This window comes from Psammomys obesus, unplaced genomic scaffold (genome assembly GCF_907164565.1).
Source record: "Psammomys obesus unplaced genomic scaffold, mPsaObe1.curated_primary_1811, whole genome shotgun sequence".
NCBI classification, from domain to species: domain Eukaryota; kingdom Metazoa; phylum Chordata; class Mammalia; order Rodentia; family Muridae; genus Psammomys; species Psammomys obesus.
Genome location: NW_026596155.1, coordinates 1,348,845 through 1,361,633, shown reverse-complemented (window position 1 = coordinate 1,361,633; position 12,789 = coordinate 1,348,845). Strand labels below are relative to the sequence as shown.

General features: G+C 43.7%; 1 protein-coding gene across 4 annotated transcripts in view; it reads right to left on the bottom strand.

The window, feature by feature from the left end:
- Nucleotides 1-10,127, bottom strand: part of Mapk10 (mitogen-activated protein kinase 10) — a 273,729-nt gene extending 263,602 nt beyond the window's left edge. For 3 of the 4 annotated variants that reach the window (XM_055594494.1, XM_055594496.1, XM_055594498.1), the window contains exons 1-2: nucleotides 9,703-10,083; nucleotides 4,181-4,294 (exon numbers count right to left, since the gene is read on the bottom strand). The gene's annotated coding sequence lies outside the window, so the exon portion shown is untranslated. Of the gene's footprint in view, nucleotides 1-4,180; nucleotides 4,295-9,702; nucleotides 10,084-10,109 lie in introns of those variants that run through there. The other variant, XM_055594495.1, reaches the window with a different exon arrangement.
- Between the last annotated feature and the right edge of the window lie 2,662 nt (nucleotides 10,128-12,789).

Sequence of the window (12,789 nt, the reverse complement as noted above, 5' to 3'; positions counted from 1 at the left end):
ACGGAGGCCCCTTGCCTGACGGTGCTGTCCCTGCAGCCAACCTATGGCAGCTGAAACTGGCAGAAGTGAAAAGCACCCGCGGCATACCTAACCTCGCCAACACCATAGCTTCCCTCGTCCTGAATGGACTCAAGACACTTCCATTCACCTCCAGTCGGCCAAAGCCAACCAAAGCAAAGCCTGATTCATAATAAATTGTTGTGTGTCCCATCCAGCTGATTGGCATCTGCATCTTCCTGCTGCTTTCAATCAGGACAAGTACGTACCCTGCAGCACAGCAGCAGCTGGGCAAAAGATCAAGACGCAAAATCTTCTTAATATTTTTTTTACTTTTGAAATTAAAAAATAACTACATCATTTCCCTTTTCCCTTCCTGCCTCCAACCCCTCCTATGAGAGCAAGCGCTTTGCTCTTTCTCAAATTCATATAATTTTCTTTAATTTTTGTTACATACACACATAGACATACACACACATAGGTATGTATGTATGTATGTATGTTTGTGTGTGTGTGTGTGTGTATGTATTCCTAAGCATATAAATACAACGTGCACAGCCTGTGTGGTGTTACTTGTACGGATGATTTCAGGGCTGACCACTTGCTACTGAATAAGCAATTGAGAGGGTTACCCCTAAGAAAGACTATTTTTCCTGTCTCTGCATTTCTTAATTGCTGAAACGCAATTCTTAGTAGATGCCTATCATGTATGCATTATTGTGAAGCAATAATAATAATAATAATAATAATAATAATAATAATAATAAAAGTGTTGTAAGTCGGGGCCATCTGCAAGGAACAGGAAGCGTGAATACAAGCAAAACTGACTCAGTGCAGCAAACCACAGGGAAAGGACGCTGGACTGAGACACACTGGAGTCCCCGACAAGGTTTAGTGTCACCTCCGAGATGAGACTGGGCAAGCATGTGGTGCTCTTTAAGGAGAAGGGAAATGATGATGCAGACAGTAGCGTATAATGAAGAGTCCTATACAAGCAGGCCATATGGTAATAACTATAAACAAAAATAAAATGTGGGGTTTCGTTGGTAAAATCATCGACAAAAAGATATGATGGTGCCAGCTGCTTGAATAAGTCCAATAAAGATGGTGAACAGGGCCTATGTAATAGCAGAGATAATAGACTTGGGCCAAAAATACTGACCTGAGAATCGTCTAGGGAATAAAACAGGTTGATTGTAGTTTCACTTATTAATTTAAAAACCGGGTGGCTGTTATTTGCTATATCTTTGCTTTTTTTTTTCTCCTTTCAGTCCTGGTGTCTATTCTTAACATGATGCTTGGTGACACAAGATCTTGAAAAGCCACATAGTCTCTGTTAGTCTTTTAGAACGTAAAGAGTTGAGCCAAATAAACATTGTGCTCTCTTTTTAACCCTAAACTTTCTAACCCTACAGGCTCTAATTAATTTCGCATTAAATGTTAGAATCATAAAATCTTTTTTTAGAGGCTCCTACAATATCAAGATTATAAAGACTCGCCTATGACTCACATTGAATCTGCCTAGCCTACAGATATGGAAGCCTAAGACGTTTTCCTTCCCACCCTCTTCACCCACTCACTATATTCATTTCCAGGCCAGTCTTTACCTTAGGCTGTCATTGTCTCTGTTCCTGCGGCAGGATTTTTAATGTTCCCTCTGGCCTCAGCCTAGTCGGCCCCTGAACAGACTCTGAGAAACTAAAAAACTGTCAGGTCAGGAAGACTTCAAGTTGAACGCCAAGTCCACCGCTTCTTTACTGCGTTATCTGCAGGAAGTTATTCAAACTCCTCAACCCTGCGCTCCCGTGTCTGCAAGGTCACAGAGATGATTGAAGACTGATATCTGTAAAGTGCTCAGTGCAGGGCCTATTACACAGTAAGAATTCAAAAACGACACGACTTCGAAAGAAAAATCTCAAAAAGGCTGAAACGGGCACTTCACAAGAGAAGCATCAATTGGCCACCTTAAAAACATGGAATGATATTCCTCATTAAGTAATCAACAAAATGCAAATCCATACTTATATGAGCATAATTACACATCCCCCTGATTAGAAAACCATAAGAACCTGCAAATGAAATACAGAGGGAAATACTGAGTTTCCCCTGCACTGTCGCCATGAGTACAAATTTACATGTCCAACTTAAAAATGTTTTTGAATTATTTATTAAGATTAAGGGTACAAACTTAGCAATTCCTTGTCTTGATATTGACTTCAGATGTGTGTGATAAAATCTGAACCCCCGTCAACAGTAAAGGTATAAGCAAATTTGGGTATACTTCTACAGTAAAATGCTATGCAACAACTCACACAAATATACTATATGTGTGAACTCATTATCAGCAGAGGAGTAACGACGTAGGTACTAGAATGACAATTATGTAGAGCTGACCTGCAGACAAGCTGAGATCTACACTGTGGAGCTACTTAGATGTAAATTCTACCAGGGACAGCAGGGGGATGGGAGACAGGTGAGAGGGCTGTGTGTCGCCTGTGAGGCGGAAGGAGAAGTCGTGATCTGGAGCATGCCATGCTTTCTAGGAGTCTATGAAGTCTGACACAGAATGAGCGTCACCTTCCGCTTATGTAATACGGTCTTCTGGTGGACCAAACAGCCACCATTTTAAAGTGAGCCAGTTGCACCACTATCCTACTTAAGAGCTGCAAAAGCTCTTCATTTTCAGCATAATGCTTAAATGCCTTAGCTCTGCTGCCTGCCTGTCCACTGATGCTGAGTTTGAGGGTTCCCTGCCATGCACTGACTGTGCCTCTGCTCTGGCTACCCTCTTGCTGTATGTAGGAGTCCACCCAACTATCCCTGCTGCAGCATCTCTCTTGACTCATTCTCACCGTGTCTGTGAGCTCCTTCTCTCTGGAATGCCACTGCGCCCTGTGTCTACCTACAGACTCACACTTCACAAGTACACAATCTTTAGGCTGTATCTCTTCAGCTAATAGCACATCATGTAAGCAACACATTCTTTAGATTGAAAAGTCCTCTAAGACAGAGAATTTCCTCTATTCAAAAAACCAACCGCACAATACATGACAGACTCTCATTAGATGTTAGCTTAATAGATAAATGTTTAACCTGGGGATAAAGCATGTCTTCTCCTTACTGGGAATAATACATAGTAACATATTAGAGTCAGCCATATAAAACTGTCATTGTTATAGCTCATAAATGGTTGGTTGTTGGCAATTATATATGATTCTGTCTTTATAACAAACACAGAACACATTTTTGTAAAGCACACAATAGCGGGGACTCCCGGATCTGCATCTTCGGGGTGACGGTTGGCAGATTGCGAAAGCCGCAATGTGAATCACTATAGAATTAATTTCCTCTGGTTTCTGCAGCTCTGAGAGCCGCATTAAGATACAGGCCAGCCTTGCTAGGATGGAGCCACCAGGCAAATGAAAGTGAGATATTGATCGCCAGTGCCAGCTTCCTTTCAGAGTCTTACAGCCCCCACGACTGCATTCTATTTCTCCAAGATGCCATTTGACAGACTGTAGCTTCCTCAGGTCAGCTTCGGTTTATTAACTGCTGATTTGGGTGACTACGAAGCAAGTGTAGGTTTGACTTTAAAAGACATTCTGCTTGGGTAGGGTGATATTTTTATAAGATAATACATTTCCAAATTATTCTAAGTAGGTATCGCAACTAAGTATATCTTTAATGTTGTTTTTCCTGAGCAAGTGGTTTGTAGATTAAAATATTCACAAATGTGATGTTCTTTTTCCTGTGCATCTGAGGAGCTAAATGGAGTGAGTGAGTGAGTGAGTGTGTGTGTGTGTGTGTGTGTGTGTGTGTGTGTGTGTGTGTGTGTGTTTCTGAAAGGAATTAATCATTATAATTTTGCTTAGGACCACTTGTTTTTCTACTAAAAAGAGTTTAATCAATAGAGTAGAATGCTGCAAGCAAGAAATGCCACCTAAAACAATGTTACCCAACTGTTACTCTATAACAGCCATTCTATGTAGACTGGGAAGGCTCATGGCAACCAAAGGGTTTCCACAGCATTCCTTAACATACATGTTCTTCTCTAATGATTTTTACCCAGACTGACACCATGTTGAATGTGCTTATTCAGATCATATATGAGTCGATATGTGATAAATTGGTCATGTCGATTATAAACATCCTACTAAAGAATATTTGTAGATTTTCAACTCACCACTGCTTGTGTGGTTTCTCATCTACAGGAAAAAGGCCTAATTCAACAGCTTCTTGCATGAGTTGCCATAACCAAAATCTGAGAGGGTCCTGCCGGTGGTGTTCTCACACTAGCCTAAAATGAGAGCAAGATGATACATCAATTTAATTTTAAGATTTCACACTAAATTTCACTTGCAGTATTAAAACAAAAACATTAACATCAAATACAATAAGCACTATTTTCTGAGTCGGGTGTAGTCGCACATGCCTTTAGTCCCAGCACTCAGGAAGCAGGGGCAGGTGGATCTCTGTGAGTTTGAGGCCAGCCTGGCCTACAAAGTGAGTCCAGGACAGCCAGCACTACACAGAGAAATCCTGTATCGAAAAAAAAACAAACAAAAAAACAAATTTTGCAGGTGGCAAGGACCAGAGATGACATAAAACATTGAGTTAAGAGACTCTGTTAGGAATCAAACTAGGAACCTACCACAGAGGGCCTCTGAAAGCCTCTGCCCTGCAGACTATCAAAGCAGATGCTGAGCCTGATGGCCAACTGTCAGGCAGAGTGAATGAAATTTTATGTAAGAAGTGGGAAATAGTAAGAGCTGGAGAGGACAGGAACTCCACAAGGAGAGCAACAGAACAAGAAAATTTGAACACAGGGAACTTCCCAGAGACTCATACTCCAACCAAGGACTATTCATGGAGATAACCTAGAACCCCTGCACAGATGTAGCCCATGGCAGTTCAGTGTCCAAGTGGGATACATAGTAATGGGAAGAGGGACTGCCTCTAACATAATCTGATTGGCCTGCTCTTTGATCACCTCCCCCTGAGGGGGGAGCAGCCTTACCAGGCCACAGAAGAGGACAATGCAGCCACTTTTGATGAGAACTGATAGACTAAGATCAGAAAGGAGAGGAGAATCTCCCCTATCAGTGGACTTGGGGAGGGGCATGCATGCAGAAAGGGGAGGGAGGATGGGATCGGGAGGATCCCATGGGGGGATACAAAATGAATAAAGTGTAATTAATAAAAAATAAATAAATAAAGTGTAATTAATAAAAAAATTTTAAAAAGTTAAAAAAAAAGAGACTCTGTTAGTATTTGTTGCAAAGAAACGTTGGTGTCCTCCATAGTGGAACAGCTTGATAATTCTCTTGACAGCTAGGACATTTGCTTTTCTAATGAGAGTCTTAGTTTAAGGATGCCTCGCTTCAGTCTCCACTGGACTGGAGTCTTCTTTTTACAGCACAGTTCGCTGGAACCATGGCTGTGTGGTTCCCAGCAAAAGAGAGAGAAGGTAGAGACCTCTAGAATGCACAATGTGAAACTAAATGATGTTGATAACCTGATCTTATTATAAACCCAGTCTTTATCCTGTTGTCTGCATTAATCTAGACCAGATTCTCAAAGCTTATGCCAGGTTTCCATTTTCTACCCAATGTCAAACCACAGGTTTGATATCCAGCTTATCAAATATGACAGCCTTCCTGAAATCATTTCCCTTTCTAGTCAAATAGGAGTCCCATCGCTGGCCGGGATCTTACAGTGATTTTTACCACCACCACGAGCTCATCTCCTTCCTACATCCCAGCGTGGTCTCCTTTGTCACAATCACCGTTTTGGAGTGGAATGTCTTCGTCTTCTTCATGCCTGTGGTACTGACCATCAAGCTCTCCACCCTCAGTGTAACTCAACACCCCACAGGAACTTCATCGGCTCCAATGGCCAAAACTCCTGTCAGTGTTATCCACCCATAGCGGGTCTCACTTAGTAGACACCTATGTTGTGCCCACTATGTGCTGAGCTGAGTAAGTCGGGATCTTGAAGGCACAGGAAATTACTGTGATTGTGAGGGGACCGGTCCAACGAGGGAGCCTCCTCCTACAGACACGGAATAAATGCAGCCAGGTAAGTAGACCTAGGAGCCTTCTTCCAACTCTGTGGTTTCAGCTCCCGTTTCCACACAGAAAGGACAATGACTCCATGATCCCAGATTCAGGAAGTACCTGGGACAGGCGGGCAGGCCGCTAGCCACAAACCAGGACTCGGTTTATTTCTGTGAGGAAAAACCCACTGACATAAAAACACTGCATTTCTAGTGTTTTCGAGTATCTGTTGCTTATGTTTTGTCTTGCTCCTGACATCAAGGAAGAAGGGAGGAGGGGGAGGGGGAGGAGGCCAAGAACATCTCTTGCTGTTGCAGGCTGCTGGTGCCTCTACCAGGCCTGCACCTCACGCAGAGCACCGCTAAGGGCCCTTGAGCCGCTGTGAGTAGAATGCTTGTGCAGGAGTCCTCCGGCTGTCGTTTCTTTTTCTGTGAAAAGCTTGGCTTTCCATTCCCTCCAGCATTATCCTATGAAGCCTCTGGGTTTTGTGTCTTGTAGGTGTCAGGGCTAAGAGAAAGGCCAAAGCAGCTTGTTGTGGGTTCAAAATGTCAATTAAACTACAGAACCCTTTGCTGAAAAATAGATGTGTTTGGAAACTGCTTCCCAACATATAGGTTTCATTCAGGGATTTTTTTTTTCAGTGTTACCCAGTGTTTCTGCTCATTTTTACCAAGATTCACTTTAAAAAAAAAAAAAGTTTTCTACATTAAACACAGAGAAACAGTGGTCCTCAAAATACACAGATTTTTAACTTTCCCTTCTTCACTTCAATTTGCTCATGAGATTGAAATGTCCTCAAACTAAGGGGGCGGGGGAGGGGAGCATTCTGCTCAAAATACTAGAACTTCGGGGTGAAAACCAGCAGGGAGAAAGAAGCGACTGTCTGAAAACACAAGCTCTGTTGAAAAGAGGCTGTGTATGCAGCGAGCCCTCTCCTCCGAATCAGCAGCGCGGAGTCTGAGCCCCGGATTACGTAACGCAGTAAATAATCTCAGCGTGCTGGGGACACGAATGGATTTTGTTCGTCTTGACTTCCCTCAGCGCTTCCTTCCTTCCCGCGGCCCGCTCTCCCCGCGTCCTCCCAGAGGTTGCAGTAAGGGCTGCATGGGTGGTGGGAGGCGCACACCGGCCTGCAGCAGATAGAGCAGCGCCCTCCTTCTTGTCACCCCTGGACGCTTCTGCACCTCTCAGTGCCAGGCGGCCTCCACGCCAAGCCAAAGCTTCGAACAGCCTGTTAGAGGGGGGGAGGAGGGTCGGGGAAGAAATCCCCCCAGTGCGGATGTGGCTGCTTCTTGCGCCCATGGAAGGAAGTCTCCTTCTCTGGCAGCCCATTTTCCCGATGAGCAGCCAGAGATTCGCTTGCCTTACTCGCAGCAATTCCAGTCCACATCCATCCTCTAGCTACAACAAATAAGACCTTAGGTCAGCACCAGAGCAAGACAAGATGCCTGGCCCCGTGTTTAACAAGCAAAGAAACCTCAACTGGTCTTTTATCTTTTGTCGTCAGGACGGAAAGCCTTTGTGGTTAAGCTTATATTCAGAGAGGCAGATTGGTTTACCCGAGGCTGGACTATAACTTTATTATATTTCAAATGCATGTGCCTTTGAATGCTTCCATTAGGCAACCCTCGTTTGTTTCTGATAGTCCTAGAGCATACACTAACCGTGAGTGAGTTTTGCTGCAGATTCAAAATCACTGTATTCTATAGCGTCCGTGATCCCCTCTCAGTTCCCCTTAACCTTGAAACAGCTTGACCACGTACGTATGAAACTGTAGTACTAGCTGCAAATGCACCAGACAATGACAGAGCGCTCACGCTCAGTCCCTGTGGGATCCGCTCATCATCGCTCCCTTCCTTCCGGCGCGCAAACACACACCCTCCCCCAGCAGATGCTGTTTTGGGAGGCAGCAAGCAGGAAGCTGGACCCAGCTGACTTCGCCACTCCCCAGGTAGTTTTGGCTCCCCTGTCACTGGGAACCTCTTCCACTGCAATTGCCAAGATGTTGCAAGGACCAGAACCGGGCAAATGAAAACTAATGTCTGGAGGGAAGGAGAAGCCAGAAAAGAAGCCGGAAACTCATACTTTAGGTCAAACTCATCTGCTTTTCTAGTCCCATTGTGGGAAAAGAATCAATCCTTTTTGATGACGATAGATTAAAAAAAAAAAAAAAAAAACAACTAAATCCAATACTTTCAATCAATTTTAAGGGCAAAATCAAGGTTTTAAAAAAGAAAGAAAACACCTACCAGGAACAGCAAGACTGCTACATCAAACTGTCTAGCCCTCAAACCCAAAGGTTCCAAAGTGGAGTTGGAAGCTAGTGAATTCATTCATGAGCATGGCTGGCTGTATTAAGACATACACACTCACTGAGGACAGATGTCCGCCGACGCCTCTCTGAGAGACGTGGCCATTACCGCAACCATTTTAAATGTGTTGATCAGCATCCTGCAATACCTTCCAAGACTGACAGTAACAGCGTTGGGAAAGAGAGAGGTTGGGCAGGTCGCGCCTGGTAACAGCCTCCCTCCTTCCCTCCCAGGTGTGGCCTGTCCCACCTGAATTAGCCTGGGTCCATGAAAGTTATCGCTCTCATGCAGACATACTACTCTGCAGCAAACACAGACCATGTAAACAACCCCATGGCTGCTCCAGAACCGACTGCCCTGGGACAAGCCATTCTTTCTCTGTGGCCAAATTGCAATGCCCTTGAAAGTTATCTGCTTAAGGGACTCAAAGCAGTGCCTTGCTCTCTGTATTTAAATGTTAGAAGAAAAATTTAAAAAATAAATAAATATACACATACATATATATGATTTTCTTGAAATATCCATAACCTGATTCACTTGGAGGCTTTCCAACAAATCACACTTATCCTGCCGAAGGCACAAGCACATAAATTCTGATGACTGTATCGCCAAGCTCTTTTCCAATGACAGCTTTCTTTTCTTCTTCTGGAAATGCTCTGACATTTCTAGGGGACACAGTATGTCAGCACAGAATACCTGGGAACCTTGCCATAGAAAAAATGCTGCCTGCTGAGACTGGGAGATCACTTTCTTAAAGGGACATTTACCTAGGCGGCTGCAGTGCGAATGTTTGCTCTTTTTCCTGGGCTAGCCCCTGTCTGTGTTCCTGTCTGCAGCCCAAATTTACCTCAGGGTCTTTCTACAAGAGGAACATCATTAGTTTCTAATACATATGAAAAGATTTCTAAACTGTGAATATGGTCCAGAATATTTAAAGTTAAACCTGTCTGGAAATAAACATTTATGTTTACAAATGACCTTTTTAAATGCTTTATGAGACTTACAGCATTTCTCAGATAAGCTAAAACCCACACTTCCAAACTCTCTTTCTCTCTCTCTCTCTTTCCTGGGTCACAATGCTAATGGTCTGTCCCACCTTCTACCATTCTTTACTCCAAACAGAAAGCTGTCAGCCTCTGTCTGAGAAGGGGTGCTTTGCCCAGAGTGAACCGCTGGAGTCTTCCTGCCTCAGAGAGAGTATGCTTCCTTAAGCCAGCTCTCCAACCCCATCGCTCCCTACTTCCTCATGCTCAGTCGCATCCCACCAGAAGCGATGACAGATATCACCCACCCTCCCAAGACAGGTTAGAACCCAGAATGAGCAAGGAGCCACCTACCATTCCGTGCCTGAGAACTAGGATCCTGGTCCGGCTGTTTGCCCCAGAAATCCTCCCTACTGGGTTTTCATTAGCCACATTCCAAACCGGAATAAGGAGCAGACTCTTTGAAGGTGTGGAGATTGTTTAAAAATAATAACAGATAGGTGATTACCAAGACGACCCAATCTGTAGCTCACTCAAGCCCCTAGGAATTGAGGAGTGAGGAAAAGAAAGGAAATTTGTAAAAATGAAAACAGAAAAAAAGGGGGGGGGATAAGCAAATAAGAAGCACCACCCACCCCCCATAAAAATAAAAAGAGATGAGGAGGTTTAGAAGAAGAGAGAGGAGCTTGCTGAATCACCCTCTCTCACTGCCTGGAAACCATTGTGCAGCGGGAGGCTGCCTGTACCATTGTGGAACCTACCAGAGGCGACGGACAGAGAGGGCTTGGGGAATGGGGTTGCTATGGCAACTGAAAGGAGCACACATGACGTCAAAGCCCAGAGAGGTCTAGGGAGGGGTAGGAGGAGGGAAGAGAATGGGGGGTGGGGGGGAGTCTATCTGGGCTGCAGCTACCTCGTTTACTGGCGAAATGAGAAGCAGGCAGAATGTAAAGGAATAGGAGCGAGGCAACCAAGATCTGTGAATTCTGCGCGGGCGGGGCGGGGCGGGAGCGGGGGTTCGTTCCGCACAAAGCCAGGAGCATCCAGAGCCGCTCCAGCGCTGCCCAGCACAGAGGACAGAGCGAAACGCCATTGAGAAGGCAGTCACCCTCGCTTTTCAACCACCTCAGCTTTTTGCAAACAGCGAAGACAGGCATGTGCCATCTCTCTGAATGTCAAAACAAACAGGAGATGGACTGAGTCTCAGAAGGGAAGCAAAGACTGGAGCTGCGCCCGGACCACAGAGGTCATTTGTCCCGCAGCTTTTCTTCTGCGCCCCCCTACCTTCATAAAAAACCCTGCATAAAAACCCACAAAAGCAAACTCGCAGACCAATGTTTATATTGTAATTTAAGGTAAAAATAAGATACTGATAATTCGAGTTAACAAATTAGGGTACTGGGTACTTTGTTTCTGGCCTCAGGAAATTCTATGGAAAACTAGTGTAAATTGCATTTAAACATACCTCAGTTTTTAAGCAGTTTTTTCTGACTGATTGCTATAGGATATTTTTAATTATAAAAACTGTATTTTATACACATGATAGTTTAATGCAATGAAAGACTAGACTATTTTCACTGGTAAACTATTTACCAAAACAATTTTCACTTTATTTCACATTAGGCATAATTTCAATACATGTTTTGAAAGCAATCCTAGTCTTTGAACTTCTCAGTCCCACTTTTCCTCCAACACCCTTGTGGTGGGGTTCCATCTGTGGAACCCAGCAGTGTTAATATTTTCGTTTCTGTACTGTGTCCTGGAACTGGCACGCTGGCATGAACAGGGCGCTTCTATTGTAGGCTAATAGAAAAGAAAAATCACAACAGGCACAAAGCCAGCAGAGATGGCAAATCCCACAATGAGCCATGAAGCCCTGAGGAATCAGGTCCCATCTGCAGTTCCTAGGCTGCTATTGGTGTTGTTTCATCTGAGAAGGAAGCTAGAAAATGAAAAGCTTCCATGGTCTTTCACTCTAGAATGGCCAACAAGTTTTGGGTTGTTTATTTGCTCTAAATTCAGGTCCCCTAAGAATTAGTAGCTAATTTTTACTCTACTTGTGTCTACTTATAAATTGTGACTACCTTGAAGAAAAATATGAATTGGGTACCCAAACAGCTTTATGACAGACAGCAATTGGTGTGGTGCTTTTGAATCTGTATGTTCCTTCTTCTGTTTCTCTCTGTCCACCATTTCTGTGCTGGGAAAGGGGTATCGAGGCCTCATACATGCTGAGTAAGCATTCTATCCCCCATGCAGCATCCCCTCCACCTGTTTCCTAAGTTTCCAGAGCAAAAGTCAATCCTTGGTAACTCAGTGTTGCTAAGGAGACACTGAGCCTTTACCTTGCACTGTGAACAAACACTGAGTCAAGAGAAATTATACACCACACCGGAACATGAGGCCTAAACATCTCCAAAGCTAGCAAAATAATATGTGTCTTCCAAAGGAACACATAACTTCCTGATCCAGAAGTGGGATAAGATTACTTAGGGAAAATAAATGTATCCACTCTGAACGAGAGAGAGAAACACACCTCATCAACACTAAAAGCTTTTACTTACCCAAAGTCATCAGTGAGAAAGCAGACTAGAAGAAATATTCTTGACAGACATGTGAAAATGTACTTGGTATATATACATATTTCTGATTGTGTGAACGTTTACAATTTGGCAATGAAAACAAGCAATGATGTTTAATGAGTAAGAAGACTCCAGCAGACATCTGACAGAAGATTGATAGTCCACACATACATGAAAAAGCGCTCGACATGTCTAGTCATCAGAAAAAAATGCTTATTAAATCCAAAAAGAAATTCCATTTCGTGCATAGAAAAATGGCTACAATTAGAAGCACCAATGCCGGCAGGGCGATGAGGAACCAGAGCTCTCTTCCACGGCGGCTAGAATAGAAAGTGAGAAAGCTACTTTAGGAAGTGGATCAGAACGCTTTCATCGTGACACACACACACCTACAGTGTGACTCAGCAGTTCCATTTTTGGTGTCCGTGCAAGGGAATAGAAACAAATGCCCATAAAATGTTGCACATAAGTGCTACACCAGCTTTATTTGCAATAAGTAAAAACTAGAAGCCGTGTCCACAGGACAGATGAGCAAGTTACCGTATATCCATCCATGCAGCAAAATTTTGACAAAGGATGGCGGTCACGAATAGGTTAAAACCAATCTTTTCCATGTATTGGCTAATACTCTTCATGGCATTAGTTTCCAGGACTAATGGGGGCCAAGCTGGCTCAACCTGCAAATCTCAGTGGTGTTTGCATTATTTTAGCCCAGTGTTTAAAATCTAGTAGTCTCTGCACTTCAGGAAGTAATTTCCTAAAATTTGAGTGTGAAATAAATACAGGTTATTTTAAAAATCAGTGCATAAATAGTTTCCCATTCTGTTTTGGAATAAACCAAGGCTTTGTTCTCTTACTG